Raw genomic sequence first — 22,064 nt, 5'->3', positions numbered from 1 at the left:
CATCTAGAAGAATGTGTGACCAAATACCTGGTCACTGTACCCCAGCCAGTTTGATACACATCAAATTAACCGTCATATAGTATACTATAAATGGGTATATTAAAAAACCCACAAGTGGTTTTTTTGAAGAATTATACTAGTCTATTTGTGTTCTTTTTAACTATTTGTTTTTATATCCTTTCCTTTAACCATTCCAGATACTTATTCAGAGACAGTAATATTATGGGTATAAATGATATTGTGTGAAGTTAAAAAAACAATTCACTGAGGAAGACATAACATGTTGGATATATTACAATAAAATACTTCATAGCAAAGCAAATCACTACACCTCAGAACATATTTTAATAAAGAATCTTTTCTCCAAAAAAAAAAAAGAAAAAGAATTTTACAAGTTTGGAATAAAAGGGACAGAGACAGTACAAAATGAAGAGGCCCCTGAATGCCCTAACTTCTATGTGTAGGAAGCAGGCTGAAAGAACTTTTAACTACAAAACATAGGCTAGTTTTTATGGAAAAGATAGATGGTTCAAAGGGTTGGTGCCAAGAGCCACAGAGAATTATTCCTAATCAAGGACCTGAGGATAAGTTCCTGTTGGATTTCACAAATGCTGTAGATCAGTAATTGAAACATGCCTCACATTTTCTACCTTTTTATTTTTTTATTTTTTTTTAATGGAAATATCTGTCCATGTTATCCCCACGCCTGTCTCACCATTATAAATTGGTGTATGGCGGGGAGTGGAGCATGTGTTTCCTTAGCTTACATGTCTTCAGATTAAGGGGAACAGCACCTGGACTCAAGGAGCTGAACCCAAGGAACCTTACCATAAGGATCCTTATCTGAACCTGGACCTAATTCAGATCCCAAGATCCTGGATTTTGTGCTGGTGCACTGACAGACTGGGGGTATTAGGGAGAGGATGGCATGTGTGTTTACAGAAGGGAGGTGAATTCTTGTGGTCAGAGAGCAGATGATATTTTCCAAAGATGACCACAACATTATTTGCCATCTTACAATGGCACTTTGACCTTCCATCCATCAAGAAATGAGATCTGTTTCCTTCACCTTGAATCTAGGCAGACTGTGACTGTGACAGAAGTCATGCTACATGGCCTCTAAAGGCTTTGTCATAAAAGGTGATAAATCTTCTACCTTGCTGGCTGGATCACTCACACTGCTGCACAAACTGACTGCCCTGAAGTCATCCTCCTGTGAGGGAACCCAAGTGAGCCAATGTGGGAAGACCACATGGAGAGTCTCTGCGACTGCATGAAGAGAGAGAGAGGCTCAGCAAGCCCTCAGCTGGCTGGTCTCCCCCACCCTACAAGTCCAGCTGTTGTCTGACTTCAACCACCCAAGGGGCCTTGAGCCAGAGTCAATTCCTTCAGACTCTTGGCCCACAGAAACAGTGAGAGATAATAAAATATCTCTTGTTGCCTCAAGCCACTAGATTTTTGAATGGTTGGTTGAGCAGCAAAAGATAATCAGAACAGGATTAGAACACACTGACTAAAATAGGGATTCCATGAGTCCAATCTTATATAAATGAATGAATGAAAAAATGGGGATAAAGGAAAGCTCTTGTTTATGGTACAATGCCAGATAAGAAATAAAGAACAAATGATGGTGTTAAAATAGTCATCAGTGGGTACTGACAACCAGTAGTCAAAATTTGGTGAGTAACAGAATATTAACGTATTTTGAAAGTACTTCTTCATCAAAGAGTTTTTAATTACAAAGGGAAAATACTAACCCTGCTTTAGAGACACTTGCTGCATACCACCTTAGCCAAAAGATTAATGTTAATATCACCAATACTGGACAAGCCAACATCATCATGTGCCCCTTGATATGATGTACTGAGAGGGACAAAATGTCAACTCTGTGGTATTCCCGTAAAAAATTTATAACTTGAATCTTATTGTGAGGAAACATCAGTCAAATCCAGGTTGAGGGATATTCTACAAAATAACTTGGCTGTACTTTTCAGAAATAGCAAGATCAAGAAACACACAGAAAGGCTGAGGAACTATTTCAGATAAAAGGGGACTAAAGAAACATAACAACTAAATGCCATCTGTGATCCTGGGTTGGGTCTTGTACTAGGAAAGAAAAATAACTATAAAGAACACTATTGGGACAATTGACAGGGTTTGAATATGGACTGTGGAATAGATAATAGTATTATAGCAATGCTGATTTTTGCAGTTGTACTATAGAAGGATGTTTTGATCTTGGGAAATACATGCTTTAGGGTTAAAGGCATGTGGTGCTTTTCATTTGCTCTCTAATAGTTCCCAACAAAGCATGTGTATGTATTGAAAGCATTCCCTTTGAGATGATGAGTAAGATAAGGGTGCCTGCCATCTGTCTTCTACCGAACATTGCACTGGAGGTCCTAGCAAGTGTAGTAAGGTAAGAAAAAGGAATAAACAGTATAAAAATTGGAAAGGAAGAAACAAAACACTGATTATTCATAAATGATGTGGTTTTATATAAGAGAAGCCAAAAGACTTTGTGAATAAATTGCTGCAATTAACTAATACATTTTAATCAGGTCATTAAACACAAAATTAATATACAAAATCCAAATAGATTTGTATATAACAGCAACAAAGAGAAATTGTAATTTAAAAGATATCAAAATCACTGGAATAAAAAATAGAAAGTTTCTAAGAATCAGTATAGAAGTATGTAAGACATTCATAGAAACAAGTTATGACAATGTATTAAGGGCCTAAATTGATGGATAAGAAGGCTCAGTATTACAAAGAAGTTTATTCTCCCCCCAAATGATCATTGTATTAACTCTCTATCAGGTGTATGTGCATATGTGTATGTAATTTAACAAGCTACTTCTTAAATGTATATAGAAAACAGAGGACCAGAAAGAGTGATGGCCATTTTGAAGAAAAATAGGGGTTCTAATAACCTACTGGTAAGAATACAGGTGGTATGAATCTTTTGAGAAGCAGTTTGGTCATATTTAGTGTAGCTGATAGTGCTCATACTGCAGGACCCAGATGTGCCACTCCCAGGTAAATACTTGTAGAGACTTTCCTGCACCTTTGTGCTGGGAGACATGAACAAGAAAGTTTTAGAAGCTTTGTTTGTAATAGTTTAAACTATAATTTAAAGGTCTACAATTATCATATGGTTTCATTTATATGTGGAACATAAGAAATAGCATGGAGGACATTAGAAGAAGGAAGGGAAAAATGAAGGGGGGGATATCAGAGGGAGGGACGAACCATGAGAGACTATGGACTCCGGAAAACAATCTGAGAGTTTCAGAGGGGAGGGGTGTGGGGGGATGGGTTAGCCCAGTGACGGGTATTAAGGAGGGCACGTGTTGTAATGAGCACTGGGTGTTAACATGCAAATAATGAATCATGGAACACTACATCAAAAACTAATAAAGTACTGTATCGTGACTAACATAACATAATAAAAAAAAATAAAGGTCTAGCAACAGAAGAATTTATAAGTAAATTGCATTACAGTCTGTAATGATCACCATAGAGTCTATTGTGATACTATAGTGATCTATTTTCTAGTGATATATAGAAGATACTTAGATGGGTGGGTTGATGGATAGATAGATAGATACATAGATAGGAAATAGATACAGATATAGTAGATCTTGAATACTGTACCACATGGAAAATGAATAAATTACATCTACCTATAATAACATTGTTATTACATTCTTAGGAACATGATACTGAGCAAAAAGAAGCAAGTTAGAAAAGTCTTTATATATAAGTAAAAACTAAATAATTTACATGGATGATCATTTTGTTGTTATATGCTACATGAATTTTATAAATACTTTGTTTCTATTCAGAAGTTAATTTTAAATAATTATAAATAAATGTAAAATAGTTACCACAGCATCAGTTATAGTTATAAATATTTTAAAATAATAAAAAGGAATTAACGAGGGATGCCTGGGTGGCTGAGTTGGTTAAGCGGCTGACGCTTGATTTTGGCTCAGGTCATGATCTCAGGGTTGTGAGATTGAGCCCCATGCTGAACATGGAGCCTGCTTAAGATTCTCTCTCTCTCTCCCCCTGCCCCTCCCCCTGCTTGCATGCTGTCTGAATGAATGAATGAATGAATGAATGAATGAATGAATAAATAAAATCTTTAAAAAGAAGGACTTGGCTAAAACACTCATGGTACGTACTAAGCATCTGTTTAAAACATTGTTGTATGTTTGTTGAAATGGAAAATGGTTCACAATATGCTCTTCAGGGGCAAAATAACAAGTTATAAAAAGGATATGTCCTGTTGGATTATAATTTACAAAAAAATAAATGAGATAAATGTAGACATATATAGAACAAAAAACCAAGAGGTTTATTTCTGAATAGTCGACTTGGATATTTTTTCTTTGACTAGCTGTATTTCCTAGTATCTTTCCAGAATAAACATATACTCCATGCATCGGGGGGAAATCTGACGCAAACCAGAGACTGGTGGGGGAGAACATACTCCTCCATTTGCTCAGGTCTTTCATTCATTCACTTTCTCCATCCTCATTTAGCATGTATTTACCAAGCATCTATTGTGTGTGAAGCCTTCTGCTTGGTCCTAGGAAAGAAAGATGAGCAAGGCATGTCCCCTGCCCTGGAGGAGTACTGTCTATGTATAAATAATAATGTAGTGTTGGATGAGTGATCACGGCACTCATACATACAAGAATGTTCCCTGCCTCTTCCCTTCATTCAGTCAACCAAAGAAAGTCCCATAATTTCCAACCCAGTTTCTCCCCTCTCTACTCTCTTTCCTTGCTCATGATGGGGTGGGTCAATCTGTGTATTTGAAGGTCGAAGGGGAGGTGGCCTGGAAGGATAGCCAGGGTAGCTGGCAGTGAAGAGGTTAATACTACAGTGGGGAGAGATGCCTACAATAGCTGGAGGGGAGAGGGAGGGGAGGTGGGAGCAAAAACGGATGTGAGCAAATGTTACCATAAATTATGAATTTGTGTCTCGGTAACTGTTTTAGAAAAAAGAAAGTAAAGAAATTGTGTTGTTAAAATTATTTTTGACCTTGGGGCTGTGTTCCTTCAGCCACATTCTTCTTCCAACACTGGACTATGCGTCTGGGTTTAATGGTTACACAAGAATAGTAGTTAGGAATACACAGAGGGTGGGAGTTCTGCAGAGCTCTATCACTAGGAATAAAAGCAATATGCCAGGGAGAAGAAATGCATCAGCATATAAGGAACTCGTCACTGTAGTTAAGTGTGTTAGACAAGATCAACAATACATTTTCCTTGCAACTTCTGCTGGGGCTTGGTCCTTTCCCCCCTGCCTGGACTCGTCTTGGGACTAAAGTGTAGAAGGCAGAGCAGGACTTGGCTGGAGGAAGTGGCAGAGGGCTTCCTGGCTGCCCTTTTCGCAACTCAGGTGGGAGAAAAATAATTTACATCGAGGAGTTCAGGATGATATGTGAACTTTAACATACAGATTCTATTTCATTGGAGGTTTTAGCCGAAGCGTTGGTGGTATAGTGGTTAGCATAGCTGCCTTCCATTGGAGGTTTTAATTTTTTTTGTTTGTCTGCTTGCTTTTAAAAAACAACCAGTTCATCTTCCAAGGTGACTTGCTCTGGCCTGTGGTTTCAGTACAGAAATATGGGCGAGGGGCTGCAGGTCCATTAGCGTAAGCTACCCTCCCTGCCGCGGGAGGGGATGACTGGCAAGGGGAGCCCTAGTGGTGGGGCCTCCGGACAGTGAATCCAGGGAGCAGAGAAGGGTGGTGAGGCAGATGGAAGATTCCTCAGGGCAGACTCTGCCACCTCCTCTTCCTCCCCTCAGTCAGCCTGCGCTGGGGTGTACGCTCGGGGAGCCTCGTCTCTGATGTGAGTGAAGGTGAGGATGCAGGTCAGTTGTTCCTCAGCAGGCTTTGCGGGATGTCTGTCCTGCTCAGAGCAGGGTGGACATCATTGTGTTTGTGTTCATTTCCTATTGCTGCTGAAACGCATGGCCGTCAGCTGGGTGGCTTCGAACAACAGACATCTATTGTAATGTTTCTGGAAGTCAGAGGTCCCAACATCCGTTTCACTGGGCTAAAATGAGAGTATCAAGCCCCATCATGACCACATTATTTTCAGTAGCTGTAATTCCATGATGAAGCCTTCTAAGCTCTCTTGTTTCCTGCATTAACTCCTCGGTCCACAGGTGCCTGCTGAGCAGGAAGTCCTTGGAATCATGACCTGGAAGTTTCACAACAGAGACGGGGTCTGTGGGTTTGTCCCTGGTAGGGGTGGGGGCTGACTTCTCCGGGTGTGTTTTGGCCTCACATGGCTGGTTTTGTCCAGGAGCTCCAGGGCCTTTGACCAAAGGGCAGAGTCAGGCTCGGTGCTCTGGGAGGCTGGCTGGTCAGCCCACCTGTGACCAGCCTCTCGGAGCCAGGATGTCTGCAGATGGTGTTGCCACTGCCAGGGTTGTCCATGAAGGCTCTAGCCTAGGTTATCGGAGCAAGACCAGCTTGCTCTGCAGTGTGTAGTTCTGCCCTCTTGTGCTGAGAGAATCAGAAGTCCCTATGGGGTAGGTGAGTCCTGACTCTGGAGCCTAGAGTCCTGTTTATGAGTGACCCATGGACGGAGAGTCAGTTCTTTCTAGTAAGGTCTTCCTTGGAAGCTCTTTATTAACCAGAACATCGGGTTAACTGGAACACCTACCTCCCTGTCTGTGTTCTAATGGAGGCTTAGCCATGTGATTGCATGTCCAAAAAAGGCTGTTTCTGCTTAAGATCAGACCTGGAGATCATATTGCAGGTAATTCTCTATGCTATGAATGTATAAAACACGAAGCATGGAGGTGATAGCATGTAGGGTGGTTTGTAGTGACTGCAGATTCCCAGAAGTTACAATGGTTGGTCTGTGTGGCCCCAAGTGCAAGACAGGGCTTCCTTCCAGAAGCTATAGGGGAGAATCTATTGCCTGGCATCCTCTAGCATTTGGAGCCTACTTGCTTTTTTGGCGTGTGGCCCTACGTCACTCTGACCTCTGTTTCCCTTGGAATGTCTCCTGACTCCTCCCCATGAGGACCCTGGTGATTACATTGGTCCCGCTCAGATAATTGCTCCCACAACCCTTAACTAAGTCACATCTGCAAAGTCCCTTTTGCCATGTAAGGGAGCGTGCATAGAGGTCCTGGGAGTTAGGTGGGGACACCTGTGGGGGCAGTAATCTATCTACCACAGGGCCGCTCCCTGTTGAGCTCTCTGCCCCGGTGTGTTCTTGGTTCTTCTTCCCATGATAAAAGGATGTACGTTATTGAAGACTTATATATGGTAGTGATGGCTGCCAGGAACGCACTCACTCGAATCCTTCTTAATATCATTCCTTTGGGAATATGACTGTGACCAAGGAGTGTGATGGTTGCCATTCCTGTCACTAACCTGTGATTTTATAAACTAAAACTTGACTGGCCATTTGAAAAGGATCATCTTTCCCTGTTTTATTTTCTCATTTCACACCAATTTATTTCAGGTCGTAGCTCAAAATCTTAGCAAATACAGTAGTCCCTCCCCTTATCCATGGGGGATGTGTTCCAAGACCCCCGATGGAGGCCTGAAACCACAGACAGCACCGAACCCCTGTGTATACTATGTTTTTTCCTATACATACATCCCTGTGATAAATTTTAATGGATAAATTAGTCACAGTAAGAGATTAACATCAGGGGCGCCTGGGTGGCTCAGTTGGTTAAGCGACTGACTGCCTTCGGCTCAGGTCATGATCCTGGAGTCCCGGGATCGAGTCCCGCATCGGGCTCCCTGCTCGGCGGGGAGTCTGCGTCTCCCTCTGACCCTCCCCCCTCTCATGCTCTCTGTCTCTCATTCTCTCTCTCGCAAATAGATAAATAAAATCTTTAAAAAAAAAAAAAGAGATTAACATCATAACTAATAGGAAAATAGAATAATTGTAACAATATACAGTAATAAACATTGTGTAATGTGGTTTCTCCCTCTCAAAATACCTAACACCTACATGAGGGGATGGAGTGAGGGACCGATGCAAGCATGTGACGCCGCGTCAGACCACTACTGACCTTCTGGTCCTAAGTCAGGAAGAGGATCATCTGCTTCCAGACACAGCTGACTGTGGGAATTGAAACCACGGAAAGCAAAACCGCGGATAATGGGGGACTTCTGTAAAATGACGTTTTGCTCGTTCCGTCACCCCACGTTCCCTAGGAACGCCGTCCTTGTAGGGCCCTAGCTCGTCCTGGAGGGGCCGGGTTTCTCTTTGTGCAGGGAGATCCACACTGCACACAGCTCAGCCGCACTTCTTCCCAGCTGATCTCTAGCAGCACAAGCAGGACACTCGAAGCCTCGTGAGTGACTGGTAGGAATAAATCTGAAATTCCTGATGTGGGTCCCTCCCTGGCCAGGTGACTGCCAAGGTCCGGGCCCCAGTCACCCACCCCACTCGTCAACTCTTTCATGCCCTCTTGGTGGTACCGCAGAGCAAGGGGCCGCACTCTCTCCAAAAGTGGTGCCTTAGAACCGTTTACATATGGGAATGTGTCAACCAGAAGGTTGTTCGGATTTTGATGGAGAAATGTTGAAAGCAATAGTGTGAAGACAAAGTCACATCAGTGGTCCCCAGAGAGACCGTAGGAGGGGGTCGATCAGGATGGGGCAGCCCATCCTTGTTGGCATTGGCACCCCTGGCGAGGGGGACTGTCGGCACCCCCAGGGTGCGGTGCTGTCTCCAGGGTGCTTGCCCCGGTCTGGGCGCTGGGGACCAGGGCAAGCCCTGCTTCTGCGTCCTTGCTCTTCTCAGCCCAAGTGAGTGTGGTGATTCCAGACCAGAGTTTGTGGGTGTTCGTGTTTGAAACACAGACTCCACTTAGACCTGCTTCAGTCTGCATCTTTGGCCCAGCTCATCTTGCCTGATCTCCACACTGGGGTGTGGGCCTGGCTCTAGCTATTAGCAAGGAGTTACTGGGCCTTTGTCTGCCACGATGTTTTGTGCATTTGGGGGCCGAGGGGACTCACTGTGGTTGGGGCAGTCTTCTCCGTGACATGTGAGAGCATCCCATGCGTGCATCTTCTCTTCTTGCCTAGACTACCATCTCCTTGAAGGCAGGGGTGAGGTTTTTGCTTACCTTGTGCTTACTTACCTACCTTTCTCTGGAAGGTGCTAGTGCTCTTTCATAAATACATGTCCTGGGACAGGTGGCTCTGAGAACTGCTGTGTGAGCTGTCCTGGAACAGCCGGCCAAGGGCAGGGAGCTGAGGCACGAGTTGGGAGTCCTGCAAGGTGTTTTTAACCTGCTCTAACCTTGAAATGGAGTGTGGGCAGTGTCTGCACTTGGGTTGCAGCCCTCGCTGGATCGTGCTGCCGTTTTGGAAGATGCTGATATGCTCGTTTTTCCTGAGCCTTTTTTCTTCGCGAGGTCAGTGATTCCCACCCCTGGTTTACAGCACCCCAGGGTGCCTCCAGCCGTCTCAAGGGCTGGCACAGAATTCTCAAACCATTTGCTTCAAACGAAAAACAAATATGCAGAACACAGTGGTTTTAGCTAAGTGTGGAGGAGGGGAAGAAGAAAGTGCCACAAAATCCAAACCAGCAGATGGGGTGTCACACTCCAGAGGCTGGAGTGGCTGCCTTAGAAAAGAGAGATGGCGACACAAAGCCAGTGTCTCCTCGTAGTGGTTTGGATCCATGTTTGGGGGACAATTGCACACAAAAACCATTTTACTGCTTTCTTTTCCTTTATAGAAAATGAGTGTTATTCTAGATGAATAGTGTTCTACAAAAAAAAAACATTCAATAGAGATCTGAGCCAGCACCTCTGAAGAAGAGCATCTCTAGCCAAGCAGAACTTTGCCACTTGCTGAGCTTCTGGGGGTTCAGGAGTGAGTTCAGCTCTGACTGGGTTTCGGGGTTTCCTGCTGCTTGATTGGGCTCTTAGGGAGGCAGTGGCGCTTCAACTTCCTCATCTGTACAGTGGAGATGATAATAATAATATGTATCTCCTGAACGTGAGAGAATTAAATAAAGGTTCATAAAAACCTCAGAAGGGACCCCGGCCCATAGTGAGCCTTCTCTAAGTGTGTGCTAAATAACATACTCACAGCCCGCTCTGGACCAGGTGTGGCCCTCGGCAGGTCCCTGGGAGCTGACATCTAGTGGAGAAGACCGAGAGGAGACCACTGAATGAAATAGCCTGTGATGAATGCTAGTTCAGCACGGACTTTCGTGAAGATTCGTAATTAAAACATGGATTCTTGGGCGCCTGGGTGGCTCAGTCGGTTAAGCGTCCGACCCTTGATCTGAGCGCAGGTCTTGATCTCGGGGTCGTGAGTCAAAAACAAACAGACGAACAAGGATTCTGGTTTTGGCATTGGTTGTTAATATTCTGGACACGTTCTTCATCTTTTCCGAGCCTCAGGGTATTTATTAGGGTATGCTAGATTACAATAACAAATAGGCCCCAAGATTTCAGGGCCTTAACACAATAGAAGTTTACTTCTTGCTCCAGGAACCGTTCTGGGCAAGAGTTGAGACTTTCAGAGCAGTTGTCTTCCATGTGGTCATTCAGGGGCCCAGGCTGACAGCAGCTTCCAAGACTGTCCCGGGTGGCCGTGTCCCTGCTGGTCCCAGGAGCAGCATGGAGACATGCCTCGGGGAGGTTCCCACCGGCCGCACCAGGAGGTGGTGCCCTCCCTGCCATGCACATTCTGACTGAGAGGACTTGTCACCACATCGAAGGACAAGGATGGCTGGGAGGTACCATCCTGCTCTACGTCCAAAGAGAGAGCACAGATTTTGCTAGACATCTCAGTTTGCTCATTTTTAAAGTGGAAGGTGATGGGCGCCTGGGTGGCTCAGTTGGTTAGGTGACTGCCTTCGGCTCAGGTCATGATCCTGGAGTCCCGGGATCGAGTCCCGCATCGGGCTCCCTGCTCGGCAGGGAGTCCGCTTCTCCCTCTGACCCTCCCGACCCTACCCCCTCTCATGCTCTCTCTCAGTCTCTCTCTCAAATAAATAAATAAAATCTTTAAAAAAAAAAAAAAAGGGGAAGGTGATGTTCCCTTCTGGGCTGACTCACACCAGTTGTGGGGTGTCACGTCACCTGAGCTGAAAGACGCTGAGTGGACAGAGGGCACTGTTGCCTGGGGGCATGGCAGCCTTGGCCTTGGCTTGCCGAGAGGCAGGTGGGATTAGTTTAGTCCGCATCTGAGCACCACCCGTGCATAGTCCCCTGACGAAATCAAACCACTAAATGTTCACAGAGAGCTGTGTGCCAGGCCCTGCCCTGGGTGCTGGGGACACGGTGGTCACATGACAAAGATCAGATGTGACTTAGAGTACACACTGACCGTCCAGTTCAGACAAGGCAGTCAAGACCTCTTTCCCAAGGATGGGACATCTCCTGGAGAGCAGAAAGCGTTGGCCTGGCAGGGGTCAGCGAGGAAGGGTGTTGGGAGCAGGGGGAATCCAGAGGGCCGCTGGACTGAGGAACTGCCACAGTGTGGCCAGATCTCAGGTCAGGTAGGAGAAGCCCAGAGACCGGAAACAACTGGCTGGTGGGCAGTGCAGAGCTTTGCAGGCCACAGGAGAGCCTCACGGGCAGCTCATCCTCCTATGGGAAATGCCTTTTTATTCAAGGTGACATTTCGTGGAGCCACAGTGGTAGATCCTAGGAAATTATTACTGAAACAGCATGAAAACACGTAGTATTTCACCTGCAACTGTTGTTCTAAGAGTACCTTCTGCCTGTCCACGATGGACACGGTTAACCACATCCTGAGGTGGATTGGCAGCCATTTACCAAGGTTATGTTGTGGTGCTTGGACTAAACCTGATGACCAGGAGTCAGCGGTACTCCCAGAGCTGACTGTGTGGTCTGGGGGAGCTAACCCAATGAGATCAGTGTTTTAACAGACTTGCGGGTAAGTGCCCAGTGCTCCTTGGGGTTGAGGGAGGAGACCAAGCAAGAGCGAGGGTGCACGGCAGTGTGGCTGGACCCTGGCCATCAGGCATCACTAGAGCCTCTTGCCTGGGCCCAGAGCTGGACGCACCTCTCAGGGCTATGAACCCTGCTGCACTGTCCGCTCGGTCTGTTTATGCTCATGTTTATTTTGCACCTGGATATTTCCAAATGAGAAAAAATAAGGGGGAAATCGAAATGTGAATCACTCTTGCTACTCCTAGTTCCCTCAGCTATTCAGTTTATAGCCCTTACAGGATCAGTTCTGGCCTACATTTTCAGAGATGATTCCTGGTTGTTTAACTGCAGTATGTGTCTGGAATGCTTATCACATTGGTCAGTATTGCAGTGAACACACACTTGCACACGTGCACACAGCCCATCCCCCCACACACACATGGTGGGGGGAGGTGGGCATTACAACTGAGAGGAAGAAGGGGAGAATGGGCACTGGCTCACCCACCTGGGTTTTGGGTGAACCCTGGTTTTCATGAGGAATCAAACTGTTTTGATGAGAGTGATGTGTCTCTATGAGGTGTCAAGCTACATCAGTCTTCCTGGAACCTTGACTAATTTTTGATTCTCTGGTTCTGTTAGCCAAGCATCAGATGGAGTACAAAAATACACCCTTCAATTTACAGAGAAGTGGAAGGTATTCAAACACAGAATCAAAATAAAGGATAATTTTTCATCTTCCACTGAAACCTCTCATTTTGCAGCAGTCTAGAAACAAAACAAGAGCCAGTGGGAGCATGCAGTGACTGAGAAGCAGCGCATTAGCAGTCTTTTGGAGAGGGCTGCATGGGCTTGATGAGGTTCTCTGGACAGAGGGTGCGCTCAGGATTCATCTCCGTCCACGCTGCTTGTGGTTTCACAGGCTGATCAGAGCAGCTTGCTGCCACCCACCCCTCTGTTGGGAGGGGAGGAGGGGGCCGGGGAAACACCTCTGAGACCTCTGAAGATGAAGGGAGTCACCTGGCTGCTCCACCCACTTGAGCTCAAAAAGGCCAGCACGCTCACAAGCTCCCCTTGGTCCCACCTCTACCACGTCCAGGCCGGCTGCCATGTTGTGCTCTTGCCCCCCCCCCCTTCAGATTCATCCCCCCTCGGCTTGCTGTCCTCATCCCCAGTTCCCCAGCCCCTCTGGCCCCAGCTGGTGGGCACCCAGCCCCACTCCACCACTTGTCCACATTGTTTTCTCACACTTGGCCAGCTTGGTATAAGGTTGGAGCTTGTGGGAGTAGCTAATTCACTTGGAGACCTAAATGGTTGCCCCATGGAGCTTGCTGGGAATCTTGCCTGCTTTTTGCCCGCATTTTGAGGCTATCCTTGGTCTGTCCTCCTCTACCTCTCCAATGACAAACCCCACCCTGCTCTAGCATACTTCCTTTGTTCTGGTTATCCCTTCGGGCTTCCTCTCTTGGTGGTGAAGAAATTCTCTCTTTCCTCCAGTATCAGGCTAAGTCTCCTCTCTGTTCATCTGTCTCTTCCTTCAGCACACACCCACCCCTCATTGGCCAGTACTTGGTGATGAGGGTACCCCCTTAGTTCCACGGAGTCCCTTATCCCCCCAGCTATTTAGGGAGAGTAAAAATAGCTAGGATGTATTGATTGCTTACCATGGGCCACAGATTGGGCCAAGCCCTTCTCAAATAAATACACTCCATAACTGTGTGGTTAATATCAGTGTCTCATTTTAGTTAGTAAATCACACTGTGAGGAATCAAAGCTGTTTACCTGTAAAAGCAGCACTTTTAACCTCTGCCCTCACCATGTGTGCACATCATTTGTGCTCAGTAGACAGTCACTGAAAGAAGGAACAAGCCGTTCTGTCTTCCCCAGGACCCTAGTGCCTGGCATGGTACAGAGCACATAATACATACTCAACTAATACATCTTTGACCGACATGTTTTTTAAGTATTTTAATTGCAGTTCGTTAACATACAGTGTTTTATTAATTTCAGGTGTAGTGTAGTGATTCAACAATTTCATACATCACCCAATGCTCATCACTGGACATACTTGAAGAGGTAAAGAAGGGATTATCAACAACTCTTACTGGCTGGTGGAGTAACCCAGTGCTCTAGTTGTCAGGCTAGAGATCCAGATTCTAGTCCTGGCACTCAGCTAATTGGCAGTGGGGCCCTGGGCCCTAATCAGCCTCAGACACCATCTCCTTATCTGTATGACAAGGGGTTGTGCACAGGTCCTATGAACTCTGAAATTCTTGTGCTTTTATTTTCATTCCCTGAAGAGGTTAATTAGGACGAGGAGCTCTTTTGCTGGCAATTACACAGCTGAGACATAGCTTGTTAGTGAGGATAGCATCATCGCCAAGGCTGGTATTGCTACTGATGACCGTTTGCCAGTCTCAGGAGATCAGAGACTGTGAGGAGATTGCTTAAGATGAATTAAATTTCCCCCATCCACGATCAAATGAGAAAGCTATGGATGCAGTGCTGGGGGACATTCGTGGGCAGGATGCTTTGACCGCTCCTAATTTAGGCAGCTCTAATTCTTCCCTAAGCATCTAGGCCTTCATGTTGTGAAATAAAGGAGCTGCCTTTGAGTGGGGACTGCATTTCCATGAAGGGGTAGCCAGGACAGGCCTACCAGACACGGACACAGGCAACATGGGGAGAAGGCATCCGGGTCCTAGGAGGCCGGCTCTCATCAAACATCCCACTTGGCCAGCTTGGTTTGGGGCTGGAATCTGTGAGAGAAGCTAATTCACATGGAGATCTCATTGGCTGCCAAGGAGAATTTGCATTTTTAACCAAAGAGATACATAATTAATGGAAGTCCTCCAGACATCAAGTGTACTTGGACTTACCGACCCTGGGTACCTGTTTTGCCAGAACAATGGGAAGGCTGGAACACCAGTCTTTTGAGAAGACTCCACACAGCCGGGTTAAAAAGGTGAAGTTTCACAGGTCTGTTTGATCCATGAGGTTAGTGGGACACGGGCCTGGTCAAGGATCCTTTAAAGCGTTTGCAGACAAATTAGCAAGATTAGGTGGCTCTGAAGGGCTTTACTGGGTATAGTAAAGTCCCATTCAGTCCTGCAATCTCCTGTTCCCCAGCAGGTCTGAGTGGCTGGCAGCCCTGATGAGGTGGGTAGGGCAGGCGGGGGGCCCTGGAGGGCTTGTGTTGGATGCGGCCTTCCTGAGTCCAACTCTGTATCCGAATCACAGCAGTACCACATAACCCACTTGGTGAGCATTTCTGGAGGGTGCTAGATATTGTGGCAGTTCTTGTCCAAAGCACTGTGAGTTGGACAAAGCAAGTTGTATGGAGCTCGGTCTGCAGTTGGCTCATCTAGGCCAGGCGGCTCTCCACGCCTGTTTCCCGAGCTACCGCCATCTATGAGAAGATAAGGCGACTAATGGTGTGTGTTCCTCATGCACTCTTTGGGGTTGACACCGCTGTGACCCTTCTGTCTTGCCCCGCCAGAGGCTGTGACTCTGGGTTTTCACCTTTTAGTCATCATAAAGTCTTTCCCCTTTGTCTTGTCAGACTTTGGAAACCCCAGAGTAATGGAAATGATTTATCTTCATAAGCCCTCCAGTGGCCTCCCATTATGCTGAGGAGAAAATCCAGTTTCTTCCCAGAGCTTATAAGGCCCTGTATGATCTCACTCTGTCCGCCTCTCCCCAGTCCTCTCTCCGGACCTCCCTCCCACTCCCCGTGCTCCAGACACAGTGACACGCCTGCCTTCCTCCTCTCAAGTAGAACAAACTTGATTCCACCTTGGGCATTGGCATGTGCTCCTCCCTCTGCTAGAAGGTCTCCCCTCAGGTTTTTCATGGCTGCTGTCTTCTCACCCTTGGGATTCCCCTCGGGTGTTAACTCCCTGGAAACGCCGTTACTGGCTTTCTCATCTCAGGAAGGCCCCTCTTGGCTGCACTGCCATTACAGTGTTGATCTCCTTCACAGCACTTGTGACTCCAGATGACCTTATTTACAGCTTCCTGTCTGTCCACTGAACTAGAATGTAAGCTCCAAGAGAAAAATGTCCTGTCAGTTGGTTACCACTGGATTTTAGGTGCCTGGAATACTATGGAATGAGTGAATAATTGAGTGACAACTCAATCACTGCTGTTTACTGAGTACCTATTACGTGTCAGGCTAACAAATTTAATCATCACACCAGCCCCAAGTGGTGGTGCTCTTACCCTCACTTGATGTATAAGAAACTGAGATTCCTATAGGTTAAAGTTCATTGTCACTTTTCTAGTAAACACAGTAGGCAAGATTCAAACCCCGGTCTCTGTGGCCTGGAGACCCATGCACTCTCTCTAAAGAGAAAGGGAGCAACTTACTGTGTTGTCTACTTGGCAGCCTAGCAGTCCTGGCTCACCTGGCCTTACCTCCTTACAGCTCCTGTCTCCAAATGCAGTCACGTTGAGGCTCAGGACTTCAACATATGAACTGGGGCTGGGGAGGGTGACACAAATCAGTCCCTAGCACCTTCCATGGAAAAATTTCTTTCCAATTCCTTAGCTATACCCAGCTGATTACTCCCCAGTAAGTGCCTCAGAACAAAACATTGAAAGATGTGGTCCCTGCCCTCAAGGAACTTAGAGTTTCAAATGACCAATTAATTGAATTGCGTGCTCTGTTAATGATGATGGGCTTTAGGAATGAACTCGGGAAGCCTGGGCTGAAGCCCCTGGGCTGTGAGGGGCCACCGGGGCAGACACATGCTAAGAATGTGCCAATTGGTTAATCGATTAACTGAATTTTAAAAGTGGCGGCCGCTGCAATACTAAATGGGAAAGATGCTCCTGGAGACTGTTCAGGCTGCAAGTCACATCGGAGGGATGTCTGCCTCAGCGTTATGTCATGCTTTGGCCTCCAACATTTAGGCAGAATGGGAAAAAGCTGGAGAGGGTCCAGAAATGAACAACAAGGGTGAATCAAGGGACAGAAAATGATACTATGAGGGAAAGAGATAAGAGCTGTGTCTTTTTTTAATTTTTTAAATCTCAAGGCCCAGGAGATTATGGCAAATAGGTAATTTACAGTCTTCCAGGGCAGTTAAGGGAAGAATGCTCACGGGCTGTTTCACATTTTCCTGGAAAATTTAATAGGAGTCATGGGGCTCAAGTCCAGCACAGGAAAGGGGGAGGAGGCAGAGAAGTCATCATTTGGATTTTAGCGTGACTACATGCTGGGTTCGATGAGCAGGAGAACTGCACGGGCTGTGGTCCTGCCCCGACAGCTGTTTGTCTTGGAGGGTTCCTGTACAAGCAGACTCAGGTCTCTGTGGCTGCTCCTTAATAATTTCCCCCACCGCTGTGCGGCCCTGTGGGGGGCTCTAGGCACCTGGACCTGTCTCTCTATCTCACTTTGTGCAGTGTCTCTTGAAATTTTCCCATGTTGGTCACAAAGGGAGCTTTATATCATCTAGCTGTGCCTCTTGGCACCTCTCCTCAATTGCATCGCTGTGTTCTTGGGACAGCCCCGCAGTGCAGTTTATAAGGCTGTCTGCCTGGAGGTAGGAGATAAAACCAGATGACCTGTGAGGCCTCTTTGTGGCCAAAACATCTAGTGATTTTTTTTTTTTTTTGCTTAAAACCTAACAGTGGGTGCAATGGGTGGCGGCCCACTCTGCCTCTCCGTGAAAGGGAACTTAATAAAAGTGCCCACTAAGAATTAATGGTCATAAAGAGTTAATAGGGTCCCTCTCGGGGAGTTCATTTAGAAAGAGTTTATGGGATAATGGGCAACAAAATGGAAAAGGAAATACTGTTTACCGAGAATCAGTTTTCTGTTAAAAAGAGCAGATTTACAAAGGAGATGCTATTGTTGTCTCCACCTGGATCATCCATCCATGGTTCCCACAGGCTTTCCCGAGAGCCAGTTAGATGCCAGGCACTCTTGTGGGTGCTCAAGAGAGGGTGGCAAGCTGTGCCGAATTCCTGACCCCATGGAGCTTGCAATTCCTCATCGGTTAGGATTTATAATTGCGAGCAACAGAAATCCAACCAATGCTGTCTTAAGCAAGGAGAAAGGGATGTGTCACTGGAAAGGCCAGTGACAACTGGATCCAGATGTGACTGCATTCAGAGCTCAGTAGGTAAGCAAGAGATGGTCTCTCCCCAGCTGGGGGTGCCTCTCACTGGACCACCTTGGGTCTTGAGCCTGTCCTTGAATACCGATAGAGAGAAGGAAAGATTACACCTAAGGTCAAGTGGAGACCACAGTTCCACTCTGGTGCTGGGGATGAGGTCCACCACCCAATGATTACTCTAAAGCAGGCTCAGGGTGCTTGATAGGGAAAAATGGGGGAGGGGGGCAGTTAGTTCCCACTATACCATCCTCAGAAGAAGAAACAAACTCCAGAAACCTTAAATGATCCACTTGGTAAGATTGCAGAGTTGGATGTTGAACCCACATCTTTCCCTACACTGAGCTCCTTCAAGAAGCAGCAGGGCTGTATTTTCCAGTACTCTCTGGCAGAACAGCCTTCTTCCAGCCCTGTCTGTTCTTCTAGATGCTGCAGAAAACACCTTCTCCCTCTCGTCCCATCAGAACTTGTCTTGTCCATGCCTCACCCTCCAGTGCCTAGCTCTTTGTTTTCCAAAATGGTGTGTGATCATGTGTTAGTATATGTAGTAAAGGTACACACACATAGGACTTTTCATAAGAGCAACCCTGCTTTTTATTTATTATTGAGGTATAATTTACATAAGGTTATATTAGTTTCAGGTGTACTACATATTGATTTGACAGTTTTATGCATTATTCATTGCCCACCACAGTAAGTGTAGTCACCATCTATCACCACACTGTGTTCTTACAATATTACTGACTATATTCCCCATGCTGGACTTTTCAACACCATGACTTACTTATTTCATAACTGGGAGTTTGTACCTCCTAATCCCCCTCATCTATTTCATCCCTTCTTCGACCCCTCTTCCCTCTGACAACCACCAGTTTGTTCTTTATATTTGAGAGTCGGTGTGGGTTTTTTGTTTTGTTTTGTTGTTTTGTATTCCACATATAAGTGAAATAATAGAGCATTTGTCTGACTTATTTGACTTATTTTATCTGACTTATTTCACTTAGCATACTACTGTCTGTATCTATCCATGTTGTTGCAAATGGCAAGATCTTATTCTTTTTAATGGCTGAGTAATATTCCTATATATATATATATACACATATATATATACACACACACACACTGTATATATATATATATATATATGTATATATATATACACACACACACACACACAGTCTTCTTTATCCCTTCATCTGTGGATGGATACTTGGGTTGCTTCCATATCTTGGCTATTGTAAATAATGCTGCAGTAAACACAGGGTGCATATATCTTTTCGAATTAGCGTTTTGTTTTCTTTGGGTAAATACCCAGTAGTAAATTACTGGATCATATGGTAACTCTATTTTTAATTTTTTGAGGAAACTCCGTACTGTTTTCCACAGTGGCTGCACCAGTTTCCATTCCCACAACAGTGCACAAGGGTTCCTTTTTTTCCATATCCTCATCAACCCTCATTATTTTTTATGTTTTTGATACCAGCCGTCTGAATTGGTGTGAGGTGTTCTCTCACTATGGTTTTGATTTGCATTTCTCTGATGATTAGTGATGTTGAGCATCTTTTCATGTATCTGCTGGCCATCTGTATGTCCTCTGGAAAAATGTATATTCAAGTCCTCTGCCTCTTTTTTAATCGGATTGTTTTTTGGTGTTGAGTTGTATGAGTTCTTTATATATTTTGGATGTTGACCCCTTTTTAGATATATCATTTGCAAATATCTTCTCCCATTCATGAGGTTGACTTTTCATTTTTGGATAGTTTCCTTTGCTATGCAAAAGTTTTTGTTTTGGCATAGTCCCAGTGGTTTAATTTTGAAAAACAACCCTGTTTTTAGAACTCCCTTCAGTGAATACTTTGCCCCCTCCCCTCCTTCCCGCGGGTGACTGAGCTCAGCCTTACACTTTCTGTTACGCTTTCTAACAGCAGGGACTCAGCAGCTCCTGGGTTCCAGCCCTTGGCACCATGCCGGACGCACAGTAGGTACTCAGGACCATTTTGCTGAGTATGGAATACGCTGTTTCCTCCTCCTCAAGAACTGTGCTTGTGCCCTGTGGAAGCTCTGCTTGTCACTTGGTGCCTTGGCATCCGCCCATCCCCACCTCTGCCCTAACACAGAGCCTCTCAAGGGGCAGCCCCCAGGTTACCCAGAGCCCCCCAACCCCCCTGCAGTGTGTACTCCACGTTCAGTATGCCCTGGATGAGTGGCATCACTTCCTGGAGGCCACACTGCGGTGTGCAGGATTGGGGGGCGGGGGGGCGGGGAATGCAGGCACAGGTCCATCACCACTGTGCGGGATTCTCGGTTTGATGTCTAGTGACCCTGTCTGAGGTATTCTCAGCCCATCGACCTTTCTGCTCTCCTCCCCTTCCAAACCCTGTATTTCTGTGTACATAAGTAATTCACCCACATTGCAGAAGAAAAAGAAGAAGGAAGGAGAAAGGGAGGGAGAGGGCAGAGGGAAAAGAGAAAGCAGAAGAGTAAGAGATAGAGAAGAAAAATTAAGAAAAGAAACATGGAAACCTTTTCCCCGTTGCCACTTTGGTTTATTTCGTTTCAGGTTCTTTTCATGTGCATCTGTTTTATGGTGTTTCTTTTTTTAACACAGTGGTGCCCACAGTCTAATTTAGCTGCTTGTTTATCACTAGTAATTTCCTGTAATTTTTTTCTATACACAGTTTTACTCTCCGTCTTCTGGAGCTCTCCTTGCTGGGGTGAACACTTACCGCTCCTGCCTGAGTGTTATAATTAGAGCCAGAATGAATGCATGTGACTTGTGGGGTCGAAGGCCTTGTGCCCTCTCCCTCTGATTAGAAGATCTTAAACGTGACTTATTTTGAATTCTTGTTCCTGACTGCACCTGCTAGAGCAGAAATGATTCTTGCTAAACAACACAATTCTCTATGAAAGGCAACTCACTGGGGAAGGAGGGCTAATACCTGGTTGGGAAAGCACGGCTCGTTATTGCATGAAAAATGCCGGAGGGGCGCAGGCACTGTTATGACCGCCCTGCCCTTCTCTGGAAGGCCCACAGCCGCCCAGCTGTCTCCCAGTGGCCAGCGGCCCTGGGCTCTGGGGAGAGCCGACTGCAAGGAGCACGCCCCTTGGTGATGGTGCTGTGGGCACTTCGGGGCGCCACTCAGGACACGCTTCCCGAGGCTGGCTGAGCACCTCACAGGTGCTGGGTGCCGGGGTAGGGCAGACGGGGCTCAGGTGCTGCTCGTCTGGGCGGCAGCCAGCTGTCTGGGCAGCTGTATCGTGGGTCCAGGGAGCGGTGGGCACGGACTGGCTCACAGAAGGGGAGTCCCCCCCGCTGGGGGGAGAGAGTTTTGGTGGCTTTTCCCAACAATCAGAGCAAATGGCAGCCTTTAGAAAGTGCTGTAAAGAGCATTAAACAGGACTATGGGAGAACAGCAGGGTGCGAGGTGACAGGGACACCCCCTCCTTGCTTGGAGGACCCTGGTCCCCATCCGACAAGTGAGCCCTGGAACCCAGAGCTTGGTTTTTCCGAAGTTTTTTCTTCTCTCTGGGTCTCGGTACTTTTCATCTGAAAAGTGATGCTGAGAAGAGTCGTTCTTCTCTGGCTGGTGTGATGAAAGCCTCAGGAGGCCTAACTACATACGAAGATTGTTGTTAATTTTGTTCCATGCTGTAGTGATTGGGGAGTAATAGCCTTTGTAATTCAGTTTTGAGAGAGCTTTTTCGTTTGTTTTTAGTTCCCAAACGGATATATCTGTATTTTAGTCAATTTGGAAAATATAACACAGCGCACAAAAAATATCTTTCCACTACTGTGTGGACATTGACCACCCTTCCTATTTGCACGTGTGTCCCACCCAGGTTTTTCCCCTATGCGTGGGTAAGAGTGACAGGCATCTCGTATCTTTGGACTTACAGCCTCACCTCTGTATTCCTAATACCTTCCTTAACATCAAGTTTGAGTAGTGAATTTGTTGGGATTTGGAGCAGAACATTTCCAGAGTTTTAGATCTTTAGAAACACGGTGTTAAGTTGCCATTTTGAAAGG

The 22,064-nt window shown here is 46.0% G+C and overlaps 1 protein-coding gene across 1 annotated transcript in view; it reads left to right on the top strand.

The window, feature by feature from the left end:
- FSTL4 (follistatin like 4) overlaps window positions 1–22,064 on the top strand; it is a 542,960-nt gene that overhangs the window by 219,728 nt on the left and 301,168 nt on the right. The window lies entirely within an intron of this gene.

This window comes from Mirounga leonina, unplaced genomic scaffold (genome assembly GCF_011800145.1).
Source record: "Mirounga leonina isolate KUSES-001 unplaced genomic scaffold, KU_Mleo_1.0 Mir_168, whole genome shotgun sequence".
In the NCBI taxonomy this organism is placed as follows: Eukaryota; Metazoa; Chordata; class Mammalia; order Carnivora; family Phocidae; genus Mirounga; species Mirounga leonina.
Note: the sequence above shows the minus strand (reverse complement) of the source record. Positions and strands in the feature narration are given on the sequence as shown.